Source organism: Agelaius phoeniceus, chromosome 6, assembly GCF_051311805.1.
Source record: "Agelaius phoeniceus isolate bAgePho1 chromosome 6, bAgePho1.hap1, whole genome shotgun sequence".
NCBI classification, from domain to species: domain Eukaryota; kingdom Metazoa; phylum Chordata; class Aves; order Passeriformes; family Icteridae; genus Agelaius; species Agelaius phoeniceus.
The window spans coordinates 47,849,226-47,859,135 of NC_135270.1; positions in this window are offsets into that span (position 1 = coordinate 47,849,226).

The window sequence follows — 9,910 nt, forward strand, 5'->3', positions numbered from 1 at the left end:
TTCCTTATGACAAATCAGCATAAGAGAGTTCTCAGATTATTTTTCAGTTCTTGAAATATCTCACTACCCATCTAAGACTTCCCTTCTGTATCAAAGTTGTTCCATTCCATCAAAAGGCATTCTTACAAAGATTGATCTCACTCAATGCCTATAGTTTGATTTCCTTCAATCCTTCTGAACTATCTCATGAGATATTTGTAATTAAATGCACATTTCCATGGAATCAAATAGAAAGACCAGAAAGAAACTGGCTATTTGGAGGATGATATGAAGGAATATAAGAAATAATAATAAAGGAACAAGATTGAACCAAAACCAGAAGAAGGACATTTCCTTTACCTGAAGTTTCATAAAGGATAACATTTTTGGAACAGTTTTTATTATGTAGAGGAATGCTTTGTTGACATATATTAACATACTATCCAAGGACTGAGAAAATATGACCAGGGAATTTCAGTAAAATTTTATATAACTATCTTTTACACTATCTAAAATAAATACTTTTTTTGACTCAGTCGAAACATAACTCTCCCATTTCCCAAAACTATTCAGAATAAAATTTGTTTTTGAACAACCATTCAGAATTTAAAAATGTGAAAGCAAAAGTATTGATCAGAATTAATTTTTTCTCCCTTAATGGCTTGTAATGGATGCATTTAATAAATGTAATGATTTTGCTGCAAACAGAAAATTCCAGTGTGTAGCTATCCATTTAATCTCAGTCCTCTTTTGCATTCACTTCCAGTACTGATTGATTGCCAACAACAAGGTTTATTAAACACACTTGAAGCATTAGATAAGCTGTGAAATTGAACAAGAAAGCAAAGATATGTATTTAGTACTCTGTAGTTTAAGCAAATCCCAAGGAAAGAAAAAAAAAATTATTCCAACTTTAGAACTCACTTCTATTCAAAGCTATGTGAATGGAATATGGAAAATTTTTTCATCATAACTGTACTGCCTTCTCCCTCCGCAACACCAGTAATTCCTTCTTTGCCAGTTTGGCTGACTGGCTAACTAGTCCTTTATTGTACTGCAGCCAAGGAAATGAAAGTAACTCTGGAAGGATATTTAACATTTTTTTTGTCTGTAGCCCTTCCATCTCCACTTATTTCACGCTTTAAAATCTGTCCAAAGTGTAGATTTGAAGGTTTCCTTTCTGACTTGAACTGCTCTGAGCTTTCCAGCCCTTGGGTTTAATTCTTTCTTACAAGGCAGCTCCCTCCCTCCCTCTTTTTGTTGTTTCTTTTTTAACACACACACACACCCATCCACCCACACAGCCATCCACCCCCACACCACACACATTTCTTTTTAAGTTTAACCATGTTAATGCATGAAAGAAAATACATGCAAGTGCAAAGGAAATTCTCACAGCTGGTTTTCTTGGCTTTGATTGAGTGAGGATTTGGGTACTAAAAATAGGATTTATCTGAGTTTCAAGAACAAAAATCTGAGTCTGGGGTCAGTGTGCCTTTCTGTTTGGCCTTCAAATTCTCAGTGTTCACAGAAACAAAGAATAATTGAAGTTGGAAGGGACTTCTGGAGACTGCCTGGTCTAAATCCCCTGCACAAATTAGAATCCACTAGAAAGGACTGCTCTGGATCTTGTCCTGTTAGGTTTTGAGTATCTCCAAGGATGGAGAGTCCCCAAGTGGTATTTAAGCATCCTCCCAGTGAAGTAGTTTTTTCTTATGTTTAAATGGAATTTCCTGTGCTTCCTTTTGTGATCATTGCCTTTGCCATTGTATTTTTTAACCCTTGTCTGAGCATTACCAGGCCTGCTGTGGCCTATGCAAGGAACCTGCCAGCTCCCACATAAGTTAATAAGGATCCAAATGTAAGTGGAGTGGCACATCCATTTCCTAAGGAGATCTGCTTTATTTGCACATGGAGTTAGGTAAAAGGAATCCTAGGTGCCCCTCTTCAGTTTTAAAATGTGTGTGCAGCTATTTTAGTTTTCCAAAACCAGCTGTTGCTGGGTGTGCTGGTTGTTGGCAGTACAACTCTACTAGTCAGAGCACTCACCCAGAAAGTTCAAGTCCTGTGTTCAACTTCCTTCACAGCCTGAGTCCAAACCCTTTTCTCAAGAAACAATCCTGACTGATAGCTTATGAAGCTGAGTGAGGATGTTACTGTCTCCATTTTTCCTAGTGCAAAAATACTTCCTCATAGGCATTTACACAGGGAAATGAAGCCAGAAATACAGCATGTGTGAGGAAGCTTGGTGGTTCAACCTGTAACACTGCAGCAGGAAGAGTGTCCTGAGTTTGTGGCTGATGGCTGGGACTGGTTTTGATTTCCTACTCCAGTGACTAATAACAATAGTCTCAAGACTAGAATTCAATGATTTGGCTGCTAAATCATTGTGCAGTGAGTGAGAATCCAGAATGAAGGGCTCATACAGAGGATGGACTCATGCTCTATGGATGGGAGGGAACAATTTCAGCCAGAATTCCAGCCACAGCAAACAATGCAAGAAAATCAGTACATTTGAGGAGTAGACAGGCATCAGTGGCAGCAGCACAGTTGCTTGTTTTTCCTTTAAGAGGCAGAGAGGTCAGACAGGTATTACTGAAACTAATAACTGAGCCTGAAACTAGTAAATTGACTATCAAGATTTTACTATTCTTGAAGGGTATGCATGCTATATAAACATCTTGATAGATCACCTACTCCCATCATGATCAGCTATAAATCCTGGTGTTACTGTGATCATCAGCAGGGTGCTTGCTCAGCATAGGATAAAGGAGTGCTGTGTCAAGGATACCTTGAATTCCTTCCTGCCTCCCCCAAAGTGTAGCTCACATCACATCAGATGCATGAGACAGGATTTTGTCTCCTGTGAGAAATGGGATTTTTAAAGATGTTCTTTGGGATCTAAGTGTATAAATTTTGCAAATTTCCTAAAGGGACCTGCATTCATAAATGCTGTAATCTTTAGGAAATATGTCTTTGAAGTATTTTTTCCTCCTGGTTTAGAATGTTAAGTTCTAGTATCTAGACACTGGTTTGCTTAGTGATGTGAACACTGCTAATACCATGTGCTTGTCTTTTTGACAAGTGGTCAGTCAGGGTAAACTCCAACTTTAACTAGCTAAAACCAATTACTGCAAAATTACCCTTCTCTAGTCTGGGTGAGAGATGTTTATCTTAGTAACTAAGACAATCTCCTCCTAGGCAATTTATCATGCAATTTTTTTACCAATAGAAATAAGTTTCTTTACAAGACATACCCCACCAAAATCCACATATTTTTTTTTCACACAATAAATATCAAACCATATACATTTTTTTCTTAGAGTAAGATTCTATTTATATACCTATCTCTGTTACTTACATTCACTTTGCTTTCATTCTATTAATTTGACCTATTCAGTGGTCTGCTAAGCACCAGCTATTTAAGAAGTTGTGTAGGAGAGTGAGGGGCAGTAACTGTGTCCACGTGGAATAGGAACTGTTGCCTTGCTGGAAACCCTTGTTTACAACAAGGTTCTTTTAAACATCATCAGGACTATGAGCTGACAGAAGATAAGAATGTTACAAATTTACTAGACTTGTAGTATTGGTTGGTATGGAAATCACTTGTCAGTAAGAGCAATCTAAAAAGAGTCAGCTTCTTTCTGAAAAAGACAAAATCTGATGGGCCTCTGCTTCAAAGTTGTGGGGAAAAGTAGAGTACAAGCTATGACCGAAGAGTGGAAATTGGCTGAAAGGGAGTGTTGCCTCAGGGAAAGTGAAATAAAAGGAATAAGCAGAAACTCAGAGAAAAAGGAGCAATTAGCCAAGAATTAGCAGAATAACACTAAGGAAAATGAGGTATTGAAATGACTTGTGAGCTCATAAAATATTTTGAAGTGCTAATAATCCCCTTGTAGTTGACAACATGATACTATAGAAGCATAGAATTGTCAAGGTTGGAAGAAACCTTTAAGATCATGAAGTTCAATTGTAAACCCAGCACTATCACTGTACTCCCTAAACCACTAAACCATATCACCCAGATGCCTCTATAGTGACCACTAATTACTACAGCGATTTCTCAAATGATTATATGACAATGTTAAAAGCATATCACAAATAAGAGAAAAAAAACCAATTTAGGGCCTATTTGTTTATAGACAGCTATAACCACATTTATATGCATGCTTGAAATAAATGGGAAATGTTTATGCATTTAAATTGAAATTGTTAAAAAGCTTAGGTTACAAGCTCAGCAGAAATGTGAGGCAGGAGCTGCTGCTCAGCTGCTGCTCACAGAGCACTATCTTCTGATATCCCTTGCTATTCACAAAAGATCAGGCTGCTTGTAGCATCCTGAGCTGTGTGGTGACATGAATCAGCAAGGACTTCTGTAAGTCTGTTACTGCTGCTCAATGAAGCAAAGCCATGCATGGTACCAACATGCTCTGACTGCTGGACTCAGTAGGGGTTTTGGCAGTTCAGCTGTGCAACCAACCCACACATGCCTGCAGTGGAGGAGAGGTCAAAGAAGGGCAAACCCCAGTGAGGTCAGGAAATAATGTAATATAAAGGAAGCTGAACTTACTTTGATATCAGGTAAACTGGATGGTAACCTTGCTTTTAGTTACAGACAGTTGCATCAGTGAATCATCAGGTTCCAAAGCTATAAATAAAGAGCAATGCCTTTGTGAGGCAGCCAGACCCACACTGGGGGATGGAGGTGGTGGGGCAGTGCATAGGTAGCTTGGCACAACATAAAGCATAAAAAATGGACAAATGATACATTTTGAAGAGAGCAACAGGCTTGAGCTAGCTTTCATCCATTTATTCTTTTCAGGTCACTAGGGATGCCCAATGTCACGACAGTGAACATAGAGGGACCGGTAATGACAATCACACTACAATAGAGAATTATACACGATTTCCTTTTTCCTAAAGCATCAGTACACACCTCCCTCAGTGAAATTTATGTATGTACATTGAAATTGATAGATTTCTTTGTATAGCAGAGGAGCAGTGAGCCAAATGGATTTTGATTCTTAGAGAACTTCCATCACACAAAAATAATGACACATTTTATTCTCCTTCATGGCAAAATACAGTACAAAAACAGTCAATTAAAATCAGCTCTTGGATTGGTGAATCACTGTGCTGTCACAGAAAGTGACTTCTAAAGAGTTCTCTCCTTACACAGGCTATTTTCCATCAAGTGAAGAGATTAATTAAAATACAGCTGAATTAAATCTATACTTTCCTGATATCATCTATATAAGCCAATGTTATGCTAATATGTTATACTTAGCACACTACAACAAATGGAAGGGGAAAAGGACAGTCCCTCTGTCAAGATTCAATTCATACAGTGACAATACATGAGTTATTTAACTACAGCCATCTGCATTCTGTAGCAGATGAACAAGGAATATATGGTATATGACTGATGAGCTTGCTATGTCTTTGATGACCTCTCAGCAAGTAATGAAGCATGACTGCTCATGCCTAGCACAGTCACAGACCACACTTTCCCTGTTTGTGTGTTGGTATCACTGTAATGCTTTGTCTGGAGCCTGCTGCTCTTCAGCTAGGTGAAGGACTACACCTAGCTACAACTAATACTACAACTACAACTACACAACTAATTAAGAACATTACTACTGCTTTCTACAAATCTTGTCTCTTTATCAAGCATTCTAACCTGGAACTTCATTCAGAACTTACCAACAGGAAGAATTAATGTTTCTGCAGAGAACATGTTTATGGTAAAACAGTATTAACAAAATATGTGTAAAGACTGGCTAATGCAGGAGCTTTTTTGTGTAGCTGTGAGGCCACACTTCATGACAAAAGTAGGTTTAAATTCTGCACCTGCCTTAGGGAAGAAAAGGCTTCCCTTATTGCTCATGAAAGTGACTGTACACACATATTTGCTTTTACAATTTTTTCATCTTCGAGATTTAATAATTGAAAACAATTACCTCTATCACTAGATAGCCACACCTGTTAAATAAATAGCACTCTGAATTATTACATATACTTAGAGGTAGAGCCACTGCAGAGACTGCTTTTTAGTTAAATATTTTCTGAAAAGAGTACCTGTCTACTTCATCAAGTGTAAAAGTGCCATTTATTTTCATAATTGTCTTTAAACTAATGTGCATAAACTAAACTGACTGAACACAGAACCTTCTTTATAAAGAAATCTCTCCCTGTTGAGATTTCTTTGTAACAAAAACTGATTTACAGACAGCTTCTTCATTAGTCTCTACAAAAGCCTAAAATGAAGGATTTCCACACTAAAGATCAATTTCCACTGATGGTACTGATGATGAATAACTATTATTTTAGAAAATTCCACAATTTAAATGAGACCACTGATAGAAATAGTACAAACCCTGCAAAACAGTGGAAATGCATGAAATTAATAATTTTGAGCTTTGTTCCTCTGTAAGTTCCTCTGAAACTTTGCCAAAACAGTTATAACAGAAGATTTGGGCCACTTACATCTTTACTACTTAAGGGGGAAAAAAAAAAGAAAAGGTTACATTACACTTAAAGTTACTTTCTTTGTATACCTACCTCATTTCCACAAACAGAGAAAAATTACTATGTGAAAAAGCATTCCATGTGGCAAAAATCTGGTATTTGGAAATACAGACCTTGGAAATGTGGGGTTCTAGTTTGTGGCCTCCTATATTGCAAACAGCAACAAGGACTCGTGCTGGAAAAAAAAAAACACATTAAGCATCAATAAGTAGTATAATGACCCCATAGTTATTATACAAACTACCAAGAAAGTAAGAGTAGACTATTCTTAAGCTAGGAATGAATTTGAAGTCAGAAAAAGGCAAATACTACACATGTGTTGGAGAAGGAAAGCTGGAAATACAAAAGCTTCTTTTCCTCAAGATCTGCGTTGTTTGAGCTATCTAGGAAAGGCTTCTCATCCCTCCCGGCCGTGCCGAGTGTCGCAGCTGTCCCTGGGTGCAGCAGCAGCTCTGTGCACTAGGCGGCGCTGCACAGCCAAACGAGCATTCTCTGAACAATAAAAAGGCATCAGTAGTGATTGAATCTCTTTGACATAAAAATAAATCTATAAATCATGCAAGTTAACTTTCACAAAAATACAATAGCAGGAAAAACGAATGGTTAATTGTATTTGGGTATAGCTACATCACTTAAAAGCTTCTCAAGGCAAAAAAGATGGAATCTGGTCAGCATTCTGAGAGACCTCCAAGGGAATAGCACATGAATTATTCTCCTAGTCAGGAAACTGAAATGTCTGAACATAAACAAACAGCAGCAGCACCACCACCCCCCACTGGAGATCTAATTATTCTGATTATACAGAAGATCAAAGCTTTGTTCATTCTGTTTAAAAACATCCCTTTGCATCCTTAGAACATTCACTGGTAACATCCCAGTCAAATTCAAGCAGCTGAAACTAAACTCCAGGGTTACAGTTCAAAGTTGTTTGGCCTACCCTAAAACGTGCACTCATTCCTTTCTGGGCCATGCATGTTCAGTACATCCATTTGTCTGGAAATTTCAGCTTCTAGCTTCCCACTCCATTCTTTTTCTATTCTGCAACTCACCTCTTTGAAATAAACAGCTGCCACCTGCCACTATTCACCTCACCTTCAACTAGCTATCATCAAGTTTCTTAGCACTGAACTTCAAAATACTGTATCAAGAATGAAGGAATGAGAGTGAATGAAGCCTTATTTAAATACGTAATTTCTCTTGTAATGGTCTCTACTTTTGAGAGACTTGCAAAGAGGCCTAGCAGACAAGACAAAGAGTAAATGATAGCTAGGGTATCTAAATAGTCCCACAAGACCTGTGGTAACACAGAGAATTAGTGAAACAAGCGTGTCAGCACTGTCATAAAAACTAATTTGTACCTCATGCAAATCACACATGCACTGGGAAAAACTGGGTGTCACTTGTCCTCTTTAATTTTAAAATGGAAGATGCAAGAATGTCTGTTGCTCCTGATCTCTTTGTTGGGAACAAGCCCTCCAGAGTTAAACATCAGTAAAAGCTTCTTTCTCATTTCTATATTATTCTCCTCATTTATGCTATATAAATAATAGCTGGTTTTCTTAGAAAAATACATGTTTTACCTTGAGAAATCTTCTGCTATACTTTCTTTGCAATTAATCTGGTCAAATTCTTCACAGACTTCATAGATGAATAACTGATTTAATTGGTTAAATTCTTGGTACACACCATTTTTTTTCCTTGAAAGCAGATGTGCTGTAGCAATTCTGGGATCAAAGAGGCCATGATCTTACTGAAAACAACCTCATATACATCATTACTTTCAGTCTAAAGTTAACATATGCAAAAAGACATTTATGAGTGGAGAATATTGAGGACCAAATTGAAAGTCATAGATAGGTTGCAATTAATCAAAGGTGACAAATATGTATTTTCAAGGTGGGAATTTAAGTTTCATAACCAAACTCAGAGTGCAAGACTGATAGCTGCTGAGCTTGCTGCTGGTAGAGAAAAGAAACAGTGTAGTCAGTGCCATGGCAGGCTGAATTCACACTCAAAATACACACAAAGACTTCTGACTACAGAATCACAGAATGGCTGGGGTTGGAAGAGACTGCTGAAGGGCATCTGGCCCAACACCCCTGTTCAAGCAGGACCACCTTGAGTTTATTGCCCAGGACCATGCTGGGGTGCCAAGTCCAACAACAATGTTTCCACTTATATTTTTCATAGAAAAACTGTGACAAGTATATGAGTGAACATAAATTTTCAGATCACTCACTACCAGTCACATTTAATTAAGTAATTCCATTCAGTTCACTGAATTGCATGCTTCAGTTCAAAAATTTTGTAAATCACATACTACAAACTGGTTTGTGTGATAACTTCTCTCAACAGACTAAACAGATATTTAATAATACTATTACTTAAATAAAGAACAGGCATATAAAAGAAAATCCATTATTCTATGCCTAAGAAAATCTACTTTTTAAATGACATGTGGTCATCACTAAAATCAAAACAGTAGTCTGCCTCTCAAATGTGCATTAATGTACATTAAAGTAAGTAGCACAGAAAAAAATACATTACATTTTAAATTTGCTACTGGTAATGCCTTCCTGATAGCCAGATCCCCCTGAGAGTAAGGGCTATGGACTCTGTCTCCTTTCAGCCCTTGGCCTACCAGTCTTGCCTCAATGGCTTCAATCACTACAGAGCTGAAATTCACCTGCATTTCGCTTCTGACCCTGTGAATATCAGCAGCAGCAGTACAAAAATGTTGACAACCAGAGCTGCCTGCTGCCAGTCTCTCCTCCTGGAGAGTTAACACATCTCATTTCACCTTGGAAACAATAATATGTGTGCTCACAGCCAGCTGAATGAGAGGTCAGCAGCATCTGAAGCAGCCCTCCCACATCTGCTTGCAATCATCTGCTCACACTGTTAATTGGTATGAGGTATGCTATTCCCTCTGAAGGACTTATGGCAGGTTTTGTATACTCCAGGCCAGATGCAGAAAAGAATAAAATCTAAAGAAAATAACTAACATCCCTATTTTTTGAAGATGCAATTTTTTTAGAAGTATCCATATTTATCCTTCTGCAGACAGTGAGTAAAGATGACAGCATCAGTCAGCTCTGAATGCATTTTCTCCTTCTTACAGAACAGGGAGCCAAGTGTGGACAAGCAGGTGCCTGTACCATAAACAGCTGTGCAGCAATACACTGCTGACATGACTGCAGTTCTACAGCTGGCCAAACACAAAGCCACAGGAAAGCTTTATTCACAGGTTTGCAAAGGAAAGACCTTCAAATACAGGGTAATAAAACCAGGAAATAATTGGTCATCTGTGGCAAATATCCTGGAACAAAGGGCAAAATGAGGAATTTCAACAGGTGGAAGCAGAAACTGAAGGAGTAAAACCAGTAGGGACATTACTGCCCTG